The sequence below is a fragment of the Arabidopsis lyrata genome, assembly GCF_000004255.2.
Source record: "Arabidopsis lyrata subsp. lyrata unplaced genomic scaffold ARALYscaffold_5, whole genome shotgun sequence".
Classification (NCBI taxonomy): Eukaryota; Viridiplantae; Streptophyta; class Magnoliopsida; order Brassicales; family Brassicaceae; genus Arabidopsis; species Arabidopsis lyrata.
This window is the reverse complement of record NW_003302551.1, coordinates 1142985-1167610: the sequence shown is the minus strand read 5'-3', so window position 1 is coordinate 1167610 and position 24626 is coordinate 1142985. Positions and strand designations below refer to the sequence as shown.

Here is a 24626-nt window from a genome sequence, read left to right as displayed (position 1 = left end):
AAAGTGGAACATCTAAAAATGATGTTCACTCTCAAAATGAGCTTTAAGCGAATCGTTCATAGCGCAAATCTAAGAGATTGCAAAACGATTCATGGTGATTTAATCTCCATGTTTTTACATGGAGCATGCAGTTTTGCATGTATTAATAATTATATATAAGGCCAACAATTTATAAGAAATATTCTCCCATGTTATATATACATGATTGGAGATCAAATATTTCTCATTTTGAATTTTATGGGTGTGAGATATATGTTATAAATGCTCCTCTGCACCTCATAAAAATATCATCCAAAAAAAAGGATGAAATATATAGATGTAGGAGATGAGTCTCTGCTCTACAAATATTGAGCCATCTTATGAGAGATGTGCCTATTGCAAGATTTGCAAATCATCATGTTGATGATAAAAAATTTCCCATCATTATGGGAGAATCATTGAATAGTTTAGATCTTTGAACAAATAAATATAATAAATATGAACTTTAGAGTTCAAAAGTTCAAAAGGATCACTATTCAGAATATATTGCAAATCAAATGCAAAAAGCTGATGGATGAGATTTCATAAATTATTGATCCTCGTATAAATGCATATGAACTTAAAGTTCATAAGAAATCTCTCGTTCTAGCTAAAAATGCTCTACAAAAATATGTCTCTTTTGGATGACATACTATTGTCTATAACACGTTAAAGAACGTGATAGACAACTTTGGTTCCACATATAACGAAAATCCTCGAAAATAAAAAAAGGAGCATATTATTATTAAAAAGAGGATTTAACTCTTAAAAGAGGAGCATATAGACTTCTAAAGAGGAGTATAGAGACTCCTCAAGAGGAGCAAAGAGACTCCTAAAGAGGGGTAAAAATACCGATTGTCATGGTTAACAGCGAAATCAGGTACCTGAATAAAATCATTTATAATGATTAAGAGATCTCGATTAACCATGTCATTACGGAAAATATGGAACCAAAGACAACATAATGTCGACAAGAAAAATGATTTAGCGCGCAAATGTAATTAATGAGGATCATGAATCTCCGCTCTGTGAGCGTAAAGAGATATATATTGGCCAATAAACAAAGACGCAGCCAAGTCTATATTAATCTCGTATAAAAAACGAGTAAATCCTGGACACATGGTCCAAGCATCAAAAGAGTATTATGATACCTAAGACAAAACGGTATGTCGCGCCAGGTTTGTCAAAATCACTCGATATTGAGTTGATGAATAAATGACTTGAATTGCGCCTCATGGGATGTCTGTAGGACTAATCCTTGAAAGATATATGATATCATAGTTATAATCACGGGAAGTTATAAGTATGATGATTTTGTACATCATCGAAACTCTTAAAGAGTTATTTGGAATAAAAGATCTTGGAAAGACAAAAGTGTTTCCAGATATTCCAACTAAACATCTAAAGAAAGAGATGTTATATTAGTCACTTCTAAAGGAAGTCGACTTTATATAGTTTGATCATGAAGCACTATATATAAATGCTGACGAGTATTTATATATTTTGTGAATTGTAGCTAGCATATATAAATGTTGACGAGCATTTATATATCTAGTGAATATATTGTACCTAGTATTTGCTATTGATCTACTTGCAGGTATAATTGATCTCCTCCGACTAGACCTTGAATGAGTTCAAATGTATCTACCATATCTGCAAGGTACGATTAACTTGGGCTTATTTTATTCTAGAAACCCCGAGTTTGGTTTAGTTGGTTTTGCAGATGGGGAATCTATATCAGATCTCTTTAAATATATATCGCAAAACAACAACTTCGTGGTGTTTACAACAAGAAATTTTGGTCGTCGCTTGTTCAAGCCATGCCAAATTATTGCGCTCCATGAGCTTGTCGAGAATCTGTATGGCTCAGATTGATGCCCTCAACATATACAAGTAGCAAGAAATATATGTACCAGTGAAGAGCCAACAACAAGACGTTGTTACATATGTTTTCCAACACAAAGGAAGTTATGTCAAAAGCGAGATGACAAGACATATTTCTCCAATATTCTTCTTATGCACTCAAGAATTTGAGAAGAAGCAAGAAGTTGATGTTCAGTACATCCGGCCAAGAAACAATGTAGCAGTTTCAGTTCAAAGGCGCTGCAACATTAAGAAAACATCTTCACAGATCGAAATGCATCCTTTGAAGATGATGCTTCCAGGGGGAGACATATGATGGTGAGCGTGGCTGCACTCTTTTTCTCTTATCATGGTTTTTATCCCACTAGGTTTTTCCATGACAAGGTTTTTAACGAGGCAGCAAATAACACGCAAAAGATAGACATCAAAGTGAAGGTCTATCTCTCTTCAAAAATCTTTGTCATTCATTGATGAGATCAGAAGAAGCGTAGAGCATAATCGAGATGCATCATCTACAAAAGCTATACAGAGAACAAGATTCGTCTGTTCCAGGGGAGATTACGTCACTGTACTCTTTTCCTTTATCATGGTTTTTATCCCACTGGGTTTTTCCATGATAAGGTTTTTAACGAGACAGTACACAATACGCAATAATAAGTAATTAAGGGGGAGTGTTAAGATAAGATAATTACGATTATTGCTATCTCTTGAACACTTTTCCTCCACGCAACTTGGGGACCAAGTTTTATCTTTTAACCCCCTATATATAGTCTCATTTTGAGAAGTTGTAGTAACAGACGTAGAGAGAAAACAAGATAATAAAGAGTGATCACGTCTCCTTCCTCTTTTCTATTATTTTAATATTTTCTCATTTTAGTATTTTTATTCAACAGGTTGGACTTATTCGCTTTTACTATTTAGGGAATAATTTCACATTAAATAAAGAGTGATTAGAATAAACAGGAACCAAATTTTCGCTTGTAATTTCATTATCATAAGTCATTTTTATACTATTATTTTCCACTTCAAAAATGTAAAGCTTTCCAAACATTACTGTAAATACATATTTTTGATAAATACATTTAATATTTTTCTTTATTTCAATCTTCAATTATAGATATTTTCTATATATAAACCTTTAAAAATAAAAATAGTATTTAATAAATTTAATTATATAACAACTGTAAAAGCTAATAAATCATTTTATATTAAGAAAAATATTTTGATGTATTTATTATATAATGAGGCATATTGAGAAAAGTTTTCCAATTGTTTATAGCGAACAATTCTTGGGTTCACCCCTAGGGGTGAACCCATGTATTCACCTCATTTACTCTAATCCAATCATTATGCCATGTCATCTAATACTTCAATAAAAATTAAAAATTAAATAAACAAATAAAACTAATTAAGAAAATAAATTATTAACATTAAGATTCATTAATTAACGGAGTCGTGGACTTCCAAAACAAACTAACGGAGTCGTTGTCGTCTTCTTCTTCTAGGTTTTCGATTTCAACTTTCTGGAATTTGTCTAATTGATATTCTTGTAGACTCTGGGAAGAAGGTATATTTTACATCTAGAAAACATTGCTCTTGTATCTCTAAAAAAAAAAAATTTTAATTTGAAAATATAGGATTATCAATTATGTATGCTTCTTGTTTTGGGTTTGTAATTATGAAATCGCTGTCTCTCGTCATGTGTCTAGTCAAATGAAATCATTCGGTTTCTTTTTTTTTTGGTAAAACTCATGAAATCAATCTTCCTACGAAGAAGATGAAGTTATCAATTTTTTTTTTTTGTTTTTGATGGAGTTGTCTATTAATGTCAATTAGTTAAATACAAGGATCATATGCATTATAAGTATAAAATCTACGTCAATTAAGTTCATGGCTTATTGTGTCTCTGCATATATTTTAGCTCTAAAGTTCTTTTTTTGCCATGTATGTACAATTTATAAAAGGATGATTTCCCGACTAATAGATTCATGTGATTGATGTGTCATGAAAAAAGAGCAAGGTAAAGCATAGTCAAGTTTCTCAAAGTTTATCATGTCAAGAGCTTCAGCGGAGTACGTGTACGATGTGTATGAAGGGTGGAAGGAGAGGCTTGTGTCGAAGGTGAATAAGGGGACAAACGGAACAGATTACGAATTCTACAACCCGAAGAAGAAGACGGAGTTAGAAAGCACAGCTTAATCACAGTCACTTGCGCAAAGAATAAGCTCTAGCCCCATTTCGTTAACGCACTTGCGCCGATTGGAACCGGGACCACAATACATTAACCCATCTTCGCGACTCCTTCAAGACCGTCTCTTCTTCTTGATATTCCTCCTTCAATGTTCAATGTTTTCTTTGTTGGATTGTGTTTTGGTGAAAACAAGAATACATATATTGGAGTTTGTATGTGATCGTTTATCGTCAATTTTAGCCATAGGTATAAGTATATAGCCATATAGCAAATGCCTTGAACATAGAAAAACCAAATGTGGTTGATTTATTTTTTATATTTGCATGTCTGCAACGTTGACATGGTTTTAGATGCATGGTTCTCAAAAGTGATTAACAAGATATTTTAAATGATAACAGTCAAAAGTGATTAACAAGATACAAGAGCAATATTCTCTAGATGTAAAATATACATTTTTCCCAGAGTCTAAAAGACTATCAATTATATGACGCCTCAGTGTGGTTTTGATATTGCAGATTGACAAATTCCAGAAAGTTGAAATCGAAAACCTAGAAGAAGAAGACGACGACGACTCCGTTAGTTTGTTTTAGAAGTCCACGACTCCGTTAATTAATGAATCTTAATGTTAATAATTTATTTTCTTAATTAGTTTTATTTGTTTATATAATTTTTAATTTTAATTAAAGTATTAGATGACATGGCATAATGATTGGATTAGAGTAAAGGAGGTGAATACATGGGTTCACCACTAGGGGTGAACCCAAGAATTGTTTATTTATATATAGGACTAGGCCTGGGCATTCGGGTACCCGTTCGGGTTCGGTTCTTTTTTTTCGGGTATCGGGTCTATTCGGGTAGGGGTCAAGACCCATTCGGGTATTCTAAAAATTCGGTTCGGGTTCGGGTCGGTTCGGGTATTTTAATAAAAAAACAAAATACCCGAAAATAACCAAAAATACCCGGAATATTTTCGGGTTCGGGTCGGGTTAGGGTTTTTAACTCATATATACCCAAATCTAACCAAAATATCCGATTCTCGAAATACATTGGTTACTCTTTACCCAAATATAACCAAAAATATCTAAAATACCTAATATATTCGGATTTATGATTGTAATTTTAGGTATTTCGGGTATTATAAATATAAAAATAACTAATATTTTTAGGTGTATATTTGTATTCGGGTACATTCGGGTACATTCGGGTATTGGATTCGGTTCGGGTTCGGTTCGAGTTTTTTTCGGGTAGGAGGTTAGGACCCATTCAGGTATTTTTTAAAATCGGGTTCGGGTTCGGTTCGGGTATTGTTCGGGTTTTTCGGTTCGGGTATTCGGTTCCGGGTATTTTGCCCAGGCCTATATAGGACAAATTTATTTCTATTTATTTTTCATTTGACAGCTATAAAAGCATTAAATATAATAACTTTAAATTAAGTGAAAAGTTTTAGTGTTTTAATTTGGAGCGGCCCCTAATTGAAAATTATGATATATTGGTCCTCTTCATATCATCTTTATGTTATTTTCCATAAATATTTTAAAAACCATCATATTATTGGTTAACTAATAAGTTTTCGGTTTATACATATGCATCTCATTAGATCAGAGACCAAATTATGTAATATGGTCTCTTCTCAAACGTAGTTTGATCCTTAGTTGATCAAGTCTACTGCTGTGTATGGTGAAACCCTCATTGATGTTTTCACATGATTTTTATATTTTATCTTTCAAAGAGTATTTAATATAAATAATAACCATGAATCATAATTAAATAAGGTTACAAAATGGACAGTAATAGCTGTAAAATCATGTGAGAAACATTAGAAAAAAAGAATTACTGTAAAAAGTTTTATAAAGATACTTTAAAAAACCGTTAACATGCAATAGTCGTTATATACACACAACTGGCGCAAAAGATCTTAAATATCCGTTATTTATTGTTATATGTTCGGTATTTAAGATCGACAGCTAAAAAAATGTCATGTTATTTAGCTAGTTTATGTAAATATCCTTTATCTTATAAATCACAAGTCACCTGACCACTAAAATTTTGACACATAGGATTCTTTTCCATAATTTATTTTACATAAAAACAATTCAAAAATAAATGGGATCGTGGGGAAAAAAAATCAGGCCATTTGAAAAAAAAAAATTAAGAATGTATAAATCCCTAAATCCACTCTCACATACCACGATTTCCTCTTCCTTTACCTTTATTCATGATCAGATTCAAATCAAAATATCCCACGATCTCAATTCTTTGTTTTTCACGATCCTTAAAAGAACTTCCCACTTTCATCAACTGATCTTCACAAACTATATATATCACAACCAATTATCATAATCAACTCACCTACGAAAAGCCACCATCAAATCTGTAAAAAGTTGCAATTAGTTTTACGAATAGAACAGTGTTCGATCAGATCTCAGAACCAACCTTCATGTTCCACCGTCCAACCCGATCCGTCAATAATTCCCATTTCATTGTTTGTTAATTCAATCCATCCTTTGACTGCTTCCATTTTCTTCTTTTGATACTCAAAAGGTGATTTCTGTTCCCATTGACTGCTTCCATTGTCTTCTTTTGACACAAACTTCTTCTAAGTTCCATAGTTTCTGGAATTTTTTTTAAGATTTAGTTGTTACTTTAAATTTTTAATTTCAAAATCGTTTTGTCAACTGCAGGTATTATTGTGTTTGAAACTTGATTTCATGAGGTATATATATATGCTAAAAACCTCTATAATAAATTGGCATGTGCCTATGTGGTGTCTATGCTACAAATTTATATGAAATTCTTCTTTTTTTTGTGTGATTGCTAATTTTTTATTTTTGATAGGTGAGATAACGACAATGAACAATAGAAAAGAATTCAGCATTTCCAGACATCCATGTCAGATCTTGAAACTACAACTCAATGACTTTAGGTTAGTTCCATCTAACGTACGTTAAGATCAGTTTAAATCATAAGCCAAATTGTTGTAATTGATTATGCTTATGGTTTTATGTGTAATTAGGTCTTGCAGTCTTTTTTTGTCCACGACTCAAAAGTTGCCTCCAGTCATGGTTGAACTTATGTTCACAAGTGACAGAAGAAGTATTCATTTCAAAGAGGATATTAGAACTTATAACTGGATTTTTGAATTCAATTCTGTGGGAGGTAAGATTGATAATGCTTAACAAAGGACGTAGACTAAATGTCTTTTATCTTCTTATACAATATATTTTAGCATAATTTATGTATGTAGTACTAATTTCATTAAATTATGATAATCTCCAGGTACATCTGAGAATATGATACATATTTATGTGTAAAACTCAAGGTAACACATCTACACAATTTTTATAAGGTTATACAATATATCATTACTTATCTTACTCAAACTCTATATTATTATTTATTTTTCTATGTAGGTATTTCCAGCTCAAAGATGTTCCATCTATCTTGATGATTTTTACTAAAGCTAATCTATGGTTTTCTTGCCAAACTTTTATGGATTGTAAATATAATATCATGTATTTTGTATTTATTTAGTCTACAGTTTCATGCTTAGTACGATTCAACTATTTGTGTTTTATCATTAGTTAACAAAAAAGGTTGTCTTAAAAGGTATTAGTAAAACCAAAGGATTTGAGTTTGCATTTTTTTACATTTATCTTAATATTTTTACAATTTTTGATAAATTTATAGTCGACTTAAATAAATTCTATCAAAATTACATTTTTATTTTAAAAAAGAAATTTAACTTTGATTTAAAAAATAACTTTAGTAAAAGCAAACAGTACCCGTTCGTAGAACGGGTGGTAATACTAGTATGGTTATAAGTAAACAAAATTGGTCTATTTAAATGTGAGTTCCATTGTGGAGTGTCACACAGTGTCCTGTCCTTTTCTTCTCTCAAAGAGTTCAGAAATTTCATTTTCTTTGTTTGGAGGGTTTGAGTTTTGGTTTGAGTGTTGTTGCTTAACATTTTAGATTTTGGAATTTATAATCTGCTTTAAAAAAGATTATACTATGAATATGGGTGAAGGGAGTAATGTTAGCAAAAGCAAACAAGTTGTTTTTACCATTAACCTTGATGATGATTGTCGGATTTGTCTTAAATCGTTGGCTGATGATCGAACTCCTGTTAAGCTTCTATGTGGCCACCAATATCATCTCGGTAACTTTTGGGTTTGCAAATAAAATTTGTTATGAGATTCATTGTATGATTAAGGAAATTAATTATGAAATTTTCGTCCTATAAAATTATTATGAGGTTATTTAGTGGCATAGCTTGCTGAAAAAATTGTATTTTTTTTTTCTTCTGATCTTCTTTATAATCATAGATCATAAACTCATGAGTGCCAGTACAAAAAGCTAAATTAAATTTGGTTTTTCTTATGCGATATGTTGTGATATCTAACACTTTTTGTTGTCATGATACTATAGATTGTATCGGTTCAGATTCATTGTAAGCGATTAGAACAAGGTCAATGGTTGTTTGCACGCAGCTCTCCAAGTCAAGATTTCAATGTACGTACCATTGGTTCATCCACTCATGGGTGGTTTACCCACACCGGTCCGGCGTGAATCTATATTGCCACTTATTGGACGACAACTTGGTGCAATATTACCGAATTCAACTAGACCATCAACAATGAGTCAGCCACTCATGGACGATTTTCCCGCACCGGTCCGGCGTGAATCCGTGTTGCCATCTGTTGAACGAAAATTTGGTACAATATTACCGAATTCTTCTAGATCAACAGTGGTTCAACCACTCATGGATGGTTTACCCGCACCGGTTCGGCGTGAATCTGTGTTACCATCTGTTGGACGACAATTTGATGTAATATTACCGAATTCAGCTAGATCAACAGTGGTTCAGCCACTCATGGACGGTTTACCCGCAACCGGTCAGGCGTGAACCCGTGTTACCATCTGTTGGAAGATGATACGATTCAAGGCTTAGTTGATGACGTGGCTGAGTCTTCAAGTCAAAGGAAAGACTCCAATTGTGAGAGAAGCTTTGCCGTTGAGCTTCAGATTTTGAATAAAAGGAGGAAGCAGAGTTCATTGTTGTTTCTCATGCATTTTGTAATTGAGATCTTGTGATCTTGCGACTAGCAATGTGCTAGGCTAGCGATGTGCTAGGCTAGCGATGTGCTAGGGATCAATGTTGATCTTGTGAATCTCTTTCTCGATTACGATTTGTATACATTGTTGAGTTACAATCATCTCTGTATCTTTTCTCTCTATTCTAATACAATCGATTACAAGAATCTATCATTGGTGCGGTGAAACTGGTTTCGGAGCTTCAACGCGACAACAATGGTGAGTTTTATTGAGTTTCCGATCTTCGATGGTGTTTCTGGTGACTTGCGACCATGGATTTCATGGCTGGAGGATTTCTTTGTTCGGGAGAATTTCACGGCGCTCGAGAAGCTGAATCTTGCGCAGAGTCTTCTCGAAGGCGAAGCTGAAGCATGGTTTTATAGCAGCCGGAAGAGATTTATTTTCCAATCGTGGGAACATCTGATGGATCTTATGATATGGAGGTTTGGTGACTTCAGCGATCCAGAGCTCTTCCTGTTGTTTGACAAGAACGATAGACTTTTACAGAAACAGATAGATGACGCAAAGCTCCGGAGGATGTCGAGAACAGCGATCACTCCACACGAATCAATTTCTTCACCAGCCACGATACAGGAAACTATTCCAGTTGACAAATTCTCTAATCAACAAGTCGATGAAATCTCAGGTGAGAAGAAAGAATCGAAGAAGGAAGTGGATTTGAGTCTGGGGACGATCGCATCGCAATTGAAATTGCCAAACACAAAGGTACACGTTTCTGATTCTGAAAATTTGAGGAACATCGAAACTAGGATAGAAAATTCAGTGTTGGACAACTTCGAAACTGTGGTGAAGGAGGCTAAGATTCAGAAGAACATTAGGATGGATGTGGTTAATGGTAATGTTGAGAGAATTCAACGTGTGATGAGTATCTCGAAAAATGTCTCTGCACACCAGGTGCTCAATAAAATGTGTCAGCTTAAAAGACTGCAACCAAAGAATAAGAAGAAACTAAGTTTGTCTCTGAAGACCTGGATGTTTAAGTTCAAACACAAGATTCTGCTATGGAGTAGATCACAAACGGATCCACATCAGGCTATGGACTCCAACATCATCAAATACATAAGTTCTTCTTCTAGAGCTAAATTTGGCTATAAGTGGAAAGAATACAACTCTAGGTATTGGAGAAGGATGAGACAGACGCATATGTCAAGGTTGCTGTGTCTCTATCAAACTAATGCCGAAAAGGCATTGGAAGCTTTGAAGGAGATTCAGTCTCAGCAAGCAACTGTCATGCGTGATGGGACTACGGTATCCAGTTTGCCTGCAAAGGAGCTTGTTCCTGGTGACATTGTCGAGCTGAGGGTTGGTGATAAGGTGCCTGCTGATATGCGCGTGCTTGCTTTGATCAGTTCAACCCTGAGAGTCGAGCAAGGGTCTTTAACAGGAGAGAGTGAGGCAGTGAGCAAAACCACCAAGCCTGTGGATGAGAATGCTGATATTCAAGGAAACAAATGCATGGTGTTTGCAGGAACCACCGTGATATGCTCTGACAAAACGGGAACTCTGACTACCAATCAGATGGCTGTCTCAAAGCTTGTTGCTATGGGTTCTAGGATTGGAACCCTTCGATCTTTCAATGTTGAGGGGACCTCGTTTGATCCTCGAGATGGAAAGATTGAAGATTGGCCAGCGGGTCGGATGGATGCAAATCTTCAGATGATTGCAAAAGTTGCTGCCATTTGCAACGATGCTAGTGTCGAGCAATCTGATCAGCAATTTGTGTCTAGGGGCATGCCTATTGAGGCAGCTTTGAAGGTTTTGGTTGAGAACATGGGATTTTCCGAAGGATTGAATAAAGCTTCGTCTAATGGCGATGCCTTACGTTGTTGTCGGCTATGGAGTGAACTAGAGCAACGAATTGCCACCCTTGAATTTGACCGTGACAGGAAATCAATGGGAGTTATGGTGGATTCCAGCTCAGGAAATAAGTTTCTACTTGTCAAGGGTGCAGTAGAAAACGTATTGGACAGGAGTACACGTATTCAGCTACTTGCTGGTTCCGTTCAAGAGCTTGATCAATACTCAAGGGATCTTATTTTACAAAGCCTCCATGATATGTCCATGGGTGCATTAAGATGTCTCAGATTTCAGCAAAATTCCTCTTCTATATGGCACCGCTGGAGACGCAAGCCTCTGTTCCTCCTGCATTTGTGGAAGAAGAATTGTTGGTACCAGAGGCGGTTCTTGCTGTCAAGACTTTGCTAGCTTGTATCCTGCTTTCAAGCTTGAGGACAAGCTTGTTTTCTGGGGGGAAAGTATTGATACGATTCAAGGCTTAGTTGATGACGTGGCTGAGTCTTCAAGTCAATTGTGAGAGAAGCTTTGCCGTTGAGCTTCAGATTTTGAATAAAAGGAGGAAGCAGAGTTCATTGTAGAGTTCATTGTTGTTTCTCATGCATTTTGTAATTGAGATCTTGTGATGCTAGGCTAGCGATGTGCTAGGCTAGCGATGTGCTAGGGATCAATGTTGATCTTGTGAATCTCTTTCTCGATTACGATTTGTATACATTGTTGAGTTACAATCATCTCTGTATCTTTTCTCTCTATTCTAATACAATCGATTACAAGAATCTATCAGAAGACAACATGGTACAATGTTACCGAATTCAACTAGATCAACACTGGTCCACTCATGGAAGATTTACCGTCATTGGTCTGGCGTGAACCCGCGTTGCTATCTGCTGAGCGACAACGTGGTGCAACATTACCGAATTCAACTTATTCTGCAATGTTTAACGTATCGAGGCGTGATGATTTGACGGTACAACAACAGATAGCAAGAAACATATCACATACACTTGCTGCTAACCGCACAATGTATGGTTGTAATATCAGAAGCAGCGGCGGAGACGGTGGAAGCTACAGCCGTGATAGAGGACATGGTATAGGTGGAGGAAGTAGTGCAAGAGGGATGTCAACAGCAGCAACGACAAACGGTGGTGGCACAAGCAGAAGCAATGTATGCATATAGTATTGGCCCATGACATAAGCAACAAAACAAATTCATAGATTTTAGTTCAAAATTTCATGATTTTTTTTATTTTTAGATCCATTTTTCTTTTCTTTTTTTGGTTCAAAGACCCATTTTTCTTTATTCGTTTGTTAAACATATTCATTGTTTTCTGTGGACATACAGTGGAGTCCATACCCCACCTCTTCTTTGTCTGTTCATACTCGAAAGAAATCTGGAGAAAGTTGGCTCATGGATTGCTTCATAACCGGTACACCGTGGACTGGAACATGATCATCCCTCTTCTCTCGGATACAACTCTCGATAAAAGAACTCTGTTTTTACTCCGTTATCTATTTCAAGCGACAGTACACACTATATGGCGAGAAAGGAACGCACGACGTCATGGCGATGTGCCAACTCCTGCTCTGCAACTGATCAGATTTCTCGATAAGCAAGTTCGAAACCGCGCCTCTTCTATTAAAGATGATCAAGGCTGCAGCCCTCTTCTGCAGACTTGGTTCGTATCTACAACTATATAAGCTCCCATTGTTTCCTTGTATTAAGAATTTCAAAGTAAAGTTGCACTAGATGTAAAACAGTTTTTTTGGGTTTGAATAAATTTTACATTCAATTCAAAAAAAAAACATATTCATTGTTTTAGTTCTGATTTCTCTTTAAACTAAAATAAAAGTTAATAATTAATTGTTATTTTTTCCCTTAGCTTTGCTTCAAATTAAAAGTTATCTAAATTTTTTAACTTTATACTAATCACTATATCGCTATCACTGTAATACTAAATGTTCACAGAGCCGGCATACCAAAGTTATGTGCATAAAACTACACTCAAACAAACACATGGGAGTGTTTGGGCTTAATTTCTTACTTCCTTAGCAATAATTAACCAAGATTAACAAAAATCTTTTTGTTTGGGCTTATAACTACAGTGCATAACCAAAAATGGAAAAGAGGGTCAAAGCAAATTCAGATTAATCACAAAGTAAACTATGAAAGTTTTATATAACATGTCCAAAACCAATGGACCTACAAGTGCCAATCATGAGAAATATACTGATGAGCATTAGTAATGTGGGAGAAGAAAATCTAGATTTGTTGCTGTCTGATTTCTCTCTTCCTTCTCCTGCTTCCCTTTCCATCAAGTCGAATACGTTAAAATGTCAAATGGTTTAACTTTTATATAACTTGTACATATATAGATCACAGAGGTATTGCACTAGTACCTTGAAATTGTAGGGGAAGTGCAGACATTTGGTTGACGGACAATGTAGATTTGGTCACCATAGCTGTTGTTCTTATAGACATCTTGATTCCTATGCCATGTCCACAGTGCGTGTGTTGAATTCATGACCTGTATCAACACATTCTAGTGGTCAGTTTTCGTCGCATTACAAGAGCATCCATGTTTTTTAAGAGTAAATAGAATCGATGTTTCTTATAAAACATATGAAGGTTTACCTCGAGCATTCCATGGCCGAAGCTGCTTTCTCGGAAGGCACTCCAATCAGGTTGTTTTGTCCCAGCAAAACTTGCCTTTTGCAGATCCAGAAGTAAAATTTAAAGGGCATGATCCTCCTATCTCCGGGATGTTTTCTTTTGGAGAAGGACACTTCCCGGGGTCATCCGCAAAGTCCACATCAACTTTCTCAATGTTTCCACCGTCTCCAATTGTTATGTAAACTGGCCCACATGGGTCTAGTGTGTAGTTGTATATGCGGTTCATCCTCTCGTATGCATGTACCTTCAGTAACAATAAACGACGCTTCTAATCATACAGTGTATAGAAGAAGAAAAACAAAAAAGAACATTTCTAAATCACTAGAATTTAACCTCACATTGACAAGATATGGACCAAATGCAATAACAAGAGGAACAAAACAAAGAATATCAAATCTCTGTTTCACCAAGAAAATTTGAGAACTTACATGTCCTGCAAACACAAGGTCGACACGGTGTTGGTAAAGAAGCTCTTCCATCTCCTGCCTCATGCATTCAAACTCCTGGTAGTGCGAGGAGTAGCTGTTGTACCAAGGCAGATGCATCGTTGCAACCAGCCAAGGTGTCACTGTGCGATCAACTTTAGACAAGTCTTCCTTTAGCCATGCATACTGCGCTCCTAAAATAAACATTCATAGATTATGAAACAAAGCATACATCTGTTCATTGAAATAAAAGTAAAGAGACTGCTAGTATCCATGGATTTACCAGTGTGATTGTAATCAACATATGCCCAACATAACAAAATGCACTCCTCCGACATCAAAAGAATAGTAGAAGTTGCTGTTGGAGCCACTCTCACTTGAAGGAACTGCAAACCTTTCTGAATATGACTTAAAGGTGATCCCGGAAGCTTGAGGCTCAATCTCATGGTTGCCTTCAATTACCATTGTTGGGACCTTTGAGGTCAATGGCTCCATGAACCTGCACACAAATAAAAGATTATCGCCTATGCGTAAAATCTTGTGGAACAACTTGAAAAAAAATCTGAGCAAGACCAATACAGAGTTCTTCAAATCTAACTTGTTAACCCACAGATAATAAGTTTTACCTTCCCCAGGCATCCCAACGAGGTTGATACGTCTCTCTAATCGGTGCATCTGGAAACGAACATGAGAAGCATGAAACTCCTTTGCCACCAGTTGTACGGTACTGGTTTGCATATGTCATGTCCCCAACAATTATAACCAGTGAGGGATCATTTTCCATCAAATGGTCAACGGTGGTTGTTGTGTTACTAGTAAGACCTATATCCCCAACAAAGGCAATTCGACGAGGATATGCATCTTTGCTTGGCAGTGGCAAAGTCTCAAGAAAGTTCCTCACTCATTGCAGGAACAGAGCTGTCACCACACCTATAATAGTACTTAGTTGCTGGTTCAAGACCTATAACACATTATAAGTCAGTCAACATTACAACCAATATCTGCAAAAAATACTATCTTTATAAAACTGAACCATGGTTCCATAAACTCAATGCAAAATTGCAAATTAACAATAAGGGCGTCTCAAAAATATCATCTTTTCTTTCTATAGCGTCACCTAAAGAAGAAAATGAACAAATCTCACAATTCTAGTTCAAGTCAAGAGACAAATTCAAAGCCTAGAGAACTTAACTATTAAAAATTCAAGAATTGTGATAAATTAATCAACAAAATCTTGAAGTTAGAATCTTTACCAGTGACCCAAGAAACCCACATAGAGGTTGGAGTAGAGAGAGCTAAAGCAATCTGTGGAAGTCGAAACTAACACAATCGAGATTTGTCTAGGGTTTTAATTTAGGGATACGATTTGCGAGAATTCTCAAAGAACGACAGAATCAATTGATACCAAAGATGGTGTTCTTGATATTATTAAGGAAAAGATGACTTTGATCGTACAAGAGTTTGATCGTAAAGAAAAAGATGTTTGGGCTGTGAGAGCTTTGCGTAATGTAAATTCTAGAGCGATATTGCCTCTCCCTCTGTGAGAGCCTTGAGTCTCTATATATAGGGATGATAAACCGCCTCTCCAGCGATATTCTCGGAAGATTTCCATTTATCTTGAAGTCGGCCAGAATATCGTGGATTAGGATAATTTCCTTATTCTTCGGAGTTTTTGGAAGACTTCTTGATTTGAGTTGATCCTTCGCGATTCTTCTTTATCATTTCCGAGTTTATCGGAAATGATCCTTCTTTTTCGGAAATGATACCTTGCTTGGAAATGATACTTTGAAGACGAATATTTACTAAGTCTTTGCTTCGGGTGATGACGAATACTTCACCCTGGAGAACTTATGCAATCAGCTCGGGTGCACAGGAAGGATCGGCTCGGGTACCTGAGACGACTTGTTCGGGTAACCCGAAGTGAAGGCCTCGGGTACACGGAAGGAAGTGGCTCGGGTATCTTGGCGTGAACCGGCTCGGGCGGTTGAAGAGCTGGCTCGGGTTGCGAGTTCACCTGTGGATCCCGAGGCGACCGGCATGTTGCCCCAAGGCGAATGTCTTGTTACCCCGAGGTGAATGGCTTGTTTCACCGAGGTATTTTCAGAAGTTCCCTGAGGTGTCCAAAATCCGGCTCGGTGTTAAGGGATGGAATCCGACCCCAACAGTTAGCCCCCCAGCTCGTTGATTTGAGAAGCAAACAATGAGCTTCACGACTGTTTAGTACGAGCCGTTTTAAACTTTGTTCCGAGCCCATCCTTGTTTGCCGCCAAGGTTTTCCATATTTCAAAGATGGTTCGTGTGCTTCGGTGATTGGCATTCTTCTGTCGATTCAGATTCCCTTTGACGCTTCATCTCCTTCTAGACGTATGACGGTTGAGTTTCTAACTCAAGAAGTGGAAGAGTCCCCTGCTGATTCCCGAGATCCGTGCGGATGCGAAGTATCTTAATATTGGTCACGCGCACCCGACGCGCCTGAGACTTGGGCGGATGCGAAATACTCTTAAACTCGTGCGTACCCGACGCGCCGAAGCATTCTATAAATATCCGACTCCTACTTCATTTTCTCATTTCGCAATCTGCAAGGAAAAAATTCTAAGGTTCGCTTCTTTTCTCTCTGATCTTGATCTCTTTAATTTCCTCTGCTTTGTTTTACTTTCCGTCGTTCCTCCGCTGTGCCAGATCTTAGATTTGGTTTTTCCGATTTCAAATCTTGTTTTTCCGATTCTTTTTGATTCACCCGAGCCGAAGATGTCACTCTCTGATTCAAGTGATTCGTCCCGAGGCAGAAACATTCCTGTTCATGAAAGGAAGATGGTTTGGAGCAGCCCCTCGGAAGGAACCGAGGCTAGTTTTTCAGATCGCTCCGAGCCGAACGGAGATAGCGCAGCGGAATCGTCATCCAAGGGCCGAGATCCGAGCCGATTTGTGGCTCGGAAAAGATTCTTTTGCGAACGTGGCTCGGGATGAAGAGTTGCCTGATGACCCCGAGGCGACGTTAAACGAGAGGAGGATGCGTCCTCCGGCTACGGATGAAGCTGGGGGTTCTCGCTGGAAGGATGTATCTGAACCGCCTTTGCTCTCAGTTAAGGCCGACGCGATTCATCGGGCCAAGGTGCAAGCGGCCAAGGCTCAGCAGCAGAAAACGAAACGAGCCAGAAAGGTGAAGAGGCCTGACTCCCTTAAAGATTTAAGAGCTCGGTTCGGTTTCAGTGAAGGAGTCACTATGAGGCTTCCAACTCCGAGCGAACGAGCTGACAATCCTCCCGCGGGGTTCTTTACATTATACGAGGGGTTTTTCCATTTCTGCTTTCTGTGGTTTCCTCTCCCGAGGCTAATCGTTGAATACTTGTGGTCGTACAAAATTGCGTTAGCTCAGATCTCGACTCGCGGGTTGCGACACCTTGTCAGGATTTTGGTGAGGAGTTTCAAGGCGGATAAAGCTTTGTCCCTCGGGCATTTGAGGAATTTTCTAGAAATTCGTCGTAACCCGGGTCCCTTAGAAAGATATTACATCTCCCCGAGCAAAAATAAAAAGATTATCGGTGGGTTCCCGAGCAAAGATGAGAAGTATACTGATCACTTCTTCTTTATCGCGATAGACGAAGACTCTGTCCCCGAGGACTGCCTTAATAAAATTGTTGCGAAATGGGGCACAATCGGTAGTTTATCCGAAGTGTTTGAGTTTTTCTTTTGTTGAGACTTGATCGATATATTCTAACCCCATTTGCTTTTATTTTCAGATCGTAACCCGACGTTCCTCGAGCTTATCCCCAAAGATCTTTTAGAAACTCACGAGGAGTTGGCTACCCGGAAGTGTAACTGGACCAAGCATTTACGCTCAAAAGAGTCGAGAAAGCGCTGAGATTACTCCGAGGCGTGTCCTGTTCATCATCATCATCCTCTTCGGATCACCGATTGAGCGGCTACATGGAGATGCAGAAGGCGAAGATGACGCTAAGGGAGAAAAAGGCTGCTGAGAAGGAAGCGGCCAAGCAGAAAAGAGCCCTCGAGGCGGTTTTCAAACCTTTGACCGAGGGGTCTAGAAGGCCCGAGGCGTCCGCTCTACCCGAGGCGTCTGGCAGACCCGAAGTGGTTAAGGGCCCCGAAGGATCCGGGGTTGATCTAGCTGTTACTTCGGTTCCTCCCGAAGCGGTCGACGATGTCCCAGCTGGGGACAGTGGAGTTCAAGCTCCCGAGGTCGAACAGACCGAAGTTGTGGTCGGCTTGGCTACTGGTAGACAGGCCAAGTCTAAGGGAAAACGTCCTCGGGGCGACCACTCTACCGATAAGAGGAAGAAGTCGAAGAGCGATCACAGCAGCTCTCGACCGATTTACAAGGACAAGGTGGCTTCGGCCAACCTTGTTGCTTCGTGTGCATGGCCGTTGTTGACGGCCCCTGAGAATCTGGCCGAGGAGGAAAGATACGCCGAGACTTCGGCCAACTTTCTGAAGGTAATAATTTTTTTTGTTGAACCTCTTGTTTCGAAGTTCTTTTCCGTTCATAACATGTCATTTTATCCCCAGGTTTTCTCCTCAATGAACACGCTGGTTCGTTCTTACGAATCCACGAACCGTCAGCATGAAGCTGCCAACGAGCAGTTTGAGATAGCCCGTGCGGAATCGGAGAGGAGAATAGCCGAGGCGACTGTAGCGAAAGAAAATGCGGAGGCCCTGGTCGCAGCTGAGCAAGAGGCGAGGCAGAAAGAGGCCGAGGAGAATGCTCGAATTCGGCAAAAAACCGAAGCAGAGATTGAGCACCTCAACCGCTTGCTCGCCGAGGAGAAGTCTCTTCGGGAGGCCGAGGTAGCCCGAGCCAGGAAAGCTGCAAAAAGGGCAGTTACTGAAGAGTTCGCCAAGCAGATCAAGACGATCGAGGCGAAACTGGAACAGTTTGACCAAGTTGCCGACCGTTACATGTACTTCTCCCAGGCCAAAGCAAACGCCGAGCTGATTGCCGAGCTCGAAGAAGGCAAGTCGATCGAGGACAAGAAGAAAGAGGTAGAGGCATGGAAAGAAGAGTTTGGGGACGCCGAAGCGGAGTATTCTCAGCTTGCGGTTGAACTGCTCGGAACTTTGAAGGTTCCTCCGGTGTCACCCGACTCCGCTCATGATAGCCTCGGGAATAGGTCGGTGGAAGGCGACGCGACCGAAATTGGAGTTATCGATCAAGAAGGAACGTTTCAGGATCCTGCGGCGGCACATGCCGAGGAGCGAGACGAATAAGCCCGAGGCGTCTCTAAACTCCTTTTTCTTCTGTTTTAAATTTCTTTTGTAAAACTTATGCCTGAACGGCTTTATCCATCTGAATGCATGTTTCTTGGATTATTTTGTTTGCCTCTAGATTGTTTCTGAAGTAAATTCGATACCAGTGTTGAGTAACTGGGTTTATGACCTGCTCGTTGAGAAGTTAGTTTTTCCCAATAGTATTAACTTCCGAACCGAAAACGAAAAGAATCGTGCGCCAGTGTCAAGCTAACTGGGTTTATGACTTGCTCGTTAAGTTAAATTCAAACGTTTTAACTTCCGAGCCGAGATGACGAAATATGCGCCAACGTCAATATTATTGGGTTTCGGTAGAAATGACTTTTGGTTCAATAGAAATTAATCTCCGAACCGTGACGATGAGTAGCGTACCAGTGTTAAGGTAACTGGGTTTTGTGGGACTAATCTTTATCGGTTGCGACCCGAGCTGATATAGTCGAAACCAGTGCTTAGAAGCGAACTGGGACACCAGTGTCTGGGTTAACTGGGGTTTCTGAAGACAATTTCATTTTTGGTCGGATATCTCCGACCGAATTGTCTCGAAATACTTATATAGTGCGCTGTAACCGAAGCGGTGAAATGAGCTCTCTGTTCGTGGACGTGGCCATCGTCCGAACGAACTGTTGGCTTTACGGGTCGATAAGTGGACCGTAAAAGTTCCCGAGATGAGTTTTGGGACCAATGTCGAGGTGGATTTGAGTTGAAAACCCGAAGGGTAAACTTAGAATTTTGAAATTTTAAGTGGGAGTATATGTATACGGACCCACTCCCCCCTTTTTTAATTAGGGGGGGTAGCTGAACTCGTCCGAGGACGAGCTGCCTACGTACCCTTTTCAGGGATCAAGCCACCCCGTAGTTCAAGTACATGCGTACCTTAGGTTTTTAGCGGTAGTATTTCCTTAGATGCATTGCGTTCCAGGATCTAGGTACCACTTTGCCGTTCATGTTGATGAGTTCGTAGACGCCGGGACGGATTACCTTTGCGATCGTGTAAGGTCCCTCCCAATTCGCGCCGAGCTTACCTGCGTTCTGCTCGGCGGTATACTGGAAAACTTTGCGTAGTACGAGATCTCCTTCGTGGAAACGGCGATGCTTAACGTGAGAATTGTAGTACCGAGCCGTTGCATTCTGATAGTTCTGCATACGGATCAAAGCCGAATCTCTTCTTTCGTCGATTAAGTCCAGCTCGTCCAGCATCATCTGAGTGTTGGAATTTTCCTGCTCGGGGAGAAAACGTCTTCTTAGTCCCGGGATCTCGGCTTCGGTGGGAATCACACACTCCGCGCCGTAGACAAGGGCGAAAGGTGTTTCTCCCGTGGCCCGCCGCGACGTGGTTCTGTGCGACCATAGTACTCCTTCCAATTCGTCGGCCCAGCGGCCTTTCTTCGCGTCGAGGCGGTTTTTTATTCCGTCGATAATCGTCTTGTTTGCTGCTTCGGCCTGTCCGTTTCCCTGAGGGTACCGAGGCGTAGATTTGCTGAGGCGAATTCCCCATTTCTCGCAGAATCCTTCGAACCGAGCCGAAATAAACTGCGATCCGTTGTTTGTAACGATCTCGTAAGGTATCCCGTGGCGGCATATGATGTTCTTCCAGACGAAGCTCTCGACCTGCGCGTCTTTGATGCTGGCGTAGGAGTCTGCCTCGATCCATTTGGAGAAGTAGTCTGTCAGTACGAGGACGAGTTTCTTCTGCTTGGAGTTGTGTAGAGGTCCAATGATGTCCATGGACCATCGCAAGAACGGATAAGGCGAAGTGATGGAAGAGAGGAGCTCGGCGGGTTGATGAATGGTTGGTGCGTGCCTCTGGCATTTGTCACACCGTTGAGAAAACTCCTCGCAGTCTTTGACCATTGTCGGCCAAAAATATCCGTGGCGTTTGATCTTTATAGCTAGGGCTCTCCCGCCAGAATGGTTTCCGCAAGATCCACCGTGTACTTCTTCCATGATTCTCCGAGCTTCATTTCCTTCGACACAGATAAGGAGGGGACCGGAAAATCGCCATTTAAAGAGTTCTCCGTCGATCAGAGTATACCGAGCCGCTTTTGCCTTAAGCTTCCGAGCTGCCCATTTTTCAGTAGGAACTTCTCCATCGGCAATGTAGCTTCGGATGGCTCCGATCCATTCGGCGTCGCTTCCGTATTCGGGCTCAGTTGCGTCCGTAGTTTGCTGGTTTAGCAGTTCGATGTCCATTTCTTCCGGTTCTTCAGTCCCCCGAGCTGTTAGAATTTGATCCTTGCTATTATCTTCAATGCTCGGCTTTTCGATGAATTCGACCGGTATAATTCTCTTCAGATTCGGGTCGGAGGTTGAAGCTAGAGCCGCTAAGGCATCGGCCGATGTGTTTTCGCCCCGTGGGATTCTGGTTAACTCAAACTCTTCGAACTGTTTCGCCAAGTCTTGTGTGAGAGCAAGATACGCTTCCATTCGTTCGTCGCGAGCCACGTATTCTCCATTGAATTGATTAGCCACGAGCTGGGAGTCGCAAAAGGCTCGCAGCTTGTTGATCTTAAGTCCCCGAGCCAGCTTAAGTCCTGCTATCAGCGCTTCATACTCAGCCACGTTGTTAGTCGCGTCGAAATTTAGCCGAAAGGATTGTTCGAGGATTTCACCCTCTGGTGATGCTAGGCGGATTCCGACGCCAGAACCTTGTTTTGAAGATGAGCCGTCGACGTGGAGGATCCAAACAGTGTTGGGTGACTCTTCTCGGGTGTTCTCTGTTGGCAGCTCGATGATAAAATCGGCGAGGACTTGAGATTTCGCGCATGTTTTGTTCCTGTATTCGATGTCATACTCGCTGAGTTCTACTGCCCACTTGGCCAGGCGTCCCGATTGGCTCGGACTGTGCAGGATGGTTCGGAGTGATACGGGCGCCATGACGACAATTGAGTGAGACTGGAAATATGGCCGTAGCTTCCGAGCTGACATTACTACTGCGAGGGCGAGCTTTTCAGTTTGCGGGTAGCGTGTTTCCGCGTCGGTGAAAGTTTGCGAGACATAAAATATCGGCTTCTGCTATCCTCTGTCTTCCCTGACTATGACTCCACTTATCGCCGTATCAGAGACTGCGATGTACAGAAATAGTGGCTCGCCTGGGACTGGTTTCGCCAACACCGGTGGATTAGCCAAATACTTCTTCAGTTCCTGGAAAGCTTCTTCGCAGCGATCGGTCCATTCGAATTTCTTGTTCCCGCGCAAAGTATCGTAGAAAGCCAGGCATTTGTCAGTGGATCGCGAGATGAATCGGTTCAAGGCTGCGACTCTCCCGGTGAGACGTTGGACTTCGCGCTTGTTCTGTGGTGAGGGCATGTTCAGTAGAGCATCGATCTGCTTCGGGTTTGCCTCGATGCCTCGGTGAGTTACGAGATATCCCAAGAATTCTCCCGACTTTACCGCGAAACGACATTTTGCCGGGTTGAGCTTCATGTTGTGCTTGTTGAGCTGGCGAAAACAACCGCGTAGATGGGCTATATGATCGCTTTCTTCAAGGGATTTGACTAACATATCGTCGATATAAACTTCCATCGTCTTCCCGAGCTGCTCGGAGAACATCCTTTTGACGAGCCGTTGATACGTTGCGCCAGCATTCTTGAGTCCGAAGGGCATGACTTTGTAACAGTAGATACCTCGGTCTGTGATGAAAGCTGTCTTCTCGCGATCGTCGGAATGCATGAGAATCTGATTGTATCCTGCGAAAGCATCCATGAACGATAGCAACTTATTTCCCGCGGTTGCTTCCACTAAGCGATCGATATGTGGGAGTGAAAAACTGTCTTTAGGGCAAGCTTTGTTCAAATCAGTGAAATCGACGCAGACTCTCCACTTGCCGTTCTTCTTTTTGACCACGACAGGATTTGCTAACCAGTCCGGATATCTTGCTTCGGAGATCGAGCCGATCTTCAAAAGCTTTTCTACTTCGGCGTTCACGGCATCTGCGCGATCCCGACCCAATTTTCTTCGCTTCTGCTTGATGGGTTTGAAAGATGGGTCAACATTCAGCTCGTGGCAGATTACGTCGATGCTTACCCCAGGTAGATCTTCAGCCGACCAGGCGAAGGTGCTGACGTTCTCTTTGAGAAATGAGATGAGCTCTGCGTCTTAGGGTAAGAGAATTCTAAAGTATTCCCCACAGACGGCGCCAAACTGTGGAAGTCGAAACTAACACAATCGAGATTTGTCTAGGGTTTTAATTTATGGATACGATTTGCGAGAATTCTCAAAGAACGATATCAATTGATACCAAAGATGATGTTCTTGATATTATTAAGGAAAAGATGACTTTGATCGTACAAGAGTTTGATCGTAAAGAAAAAGATGTTTGTGCTGTGAGAGCTTTGCGTAATGTAAATTCTAGAGCGATATTGCCTCTCCCTCTGTGAGAGCCTTGAGTCTCTATATATAGGGATGATAAACCGCTTCTCCAGCGATATTCTCGGAAGATTTCCATTTATCTTGAAGTCGGCCAGAATATCGTGGATTAGGATAATTTCCTTATTCTTCGGAGTTTTTGGAAGACTTCCTGATTTGAGTTGATCCTTCGCGATTCTTTTTTATCATTTCCGAGTTTATCGGAAATGATCCTTCTTTTTCGGAAATGATACCTTGCTTGGAAATGATACTTTGAAGACGAATATTTACTAAGTCTTTGCTTCGGGTGATGACGAATACTTCACCCTGGAGAACTTATGCAATCAGCTCGGGTGCACAGGAAGGATCGGCTCGGGTACCTGAGACGACTTGTTCGGGTAACCCGAAGTGAAGGCCTCGGGTACACGGAAGGAAGTGGCTCGGGTATCTTGGCGTGAACCGGCTCGGGCGGTTGAAGAGCTGGCTCGGGTTGCGAGTTCACATGTGGATCCCGAGGCGACCGGCATGTTGCCCCGAGGCGAATGTCTTGTTACCCCGAGGTGAATGGCTTGTTTCACCGAGGTGATTGATACATTTCCCCGAGGTATTTTCAGAAGTTCCCTGAGGTGTCCAAAATCCGGCTCGGTGTTAAGGGATGGAATCCGACCCCAACACAATCTGTTCTGGAAAATCAGAGCTGACATTTCTCTTCCTCAGTCTTGGATGATCAATTGGCAAGTCGTCACTGCCTCGCCGTAGAGATGGGTCAAACCGACGGGTCAACGGCTTGAAAGGACCATCTAAAGTTGTTGGGATTGATTCTCCGGCGGTAAGTAACAATGACATTGAGGTTAGAGCAATCATCATTAGTAAAGACATGGTCCACGAGTTGTTTTCTTCGATTTTAAGTCCACGCGTGACGAGTTTTGATGGTCTCTCTCTG

The 24626-nt window shown here is 40.5% G+C and overlaps 1 long non-coding RNA gene and 2 pseudogenes across 1 annotated transcript; 2 read left to right on the top strand and 1 right to left on the bottom strand.

Annotated features, from left to right (window-relative positions):
- Positions 1-3190: 3190 nt before the first annotated feature.
- Positions 3191-4381, top strand: LOC110228690 (annotated as a pseudogene).
- Positions 4382-6173: 1792 nt separating this feature from the next.
- On the top strand, positions 6174-7722 carry LOC110228466. Its single transcript, XR_002332026.1, has 6 exons — positions 6174-6613; positions 6754-6785; positions 6908-6995; positions 7086-7228; positions 7349-7391; positions 7483-7722. It is a non-coding gene; the product is annotated as an uncharacterized LOC110228466 (long non-coding RNA).
- Positions 7723-13371: 5649 nt separating this feature from the next.
- On the bottom strand, positions 13372-24562 carry LOC9311226 (annotated as a pseudogene).
- Between the last annotated feature and the right edge of the window lie 64 nt (positions 24563-24626).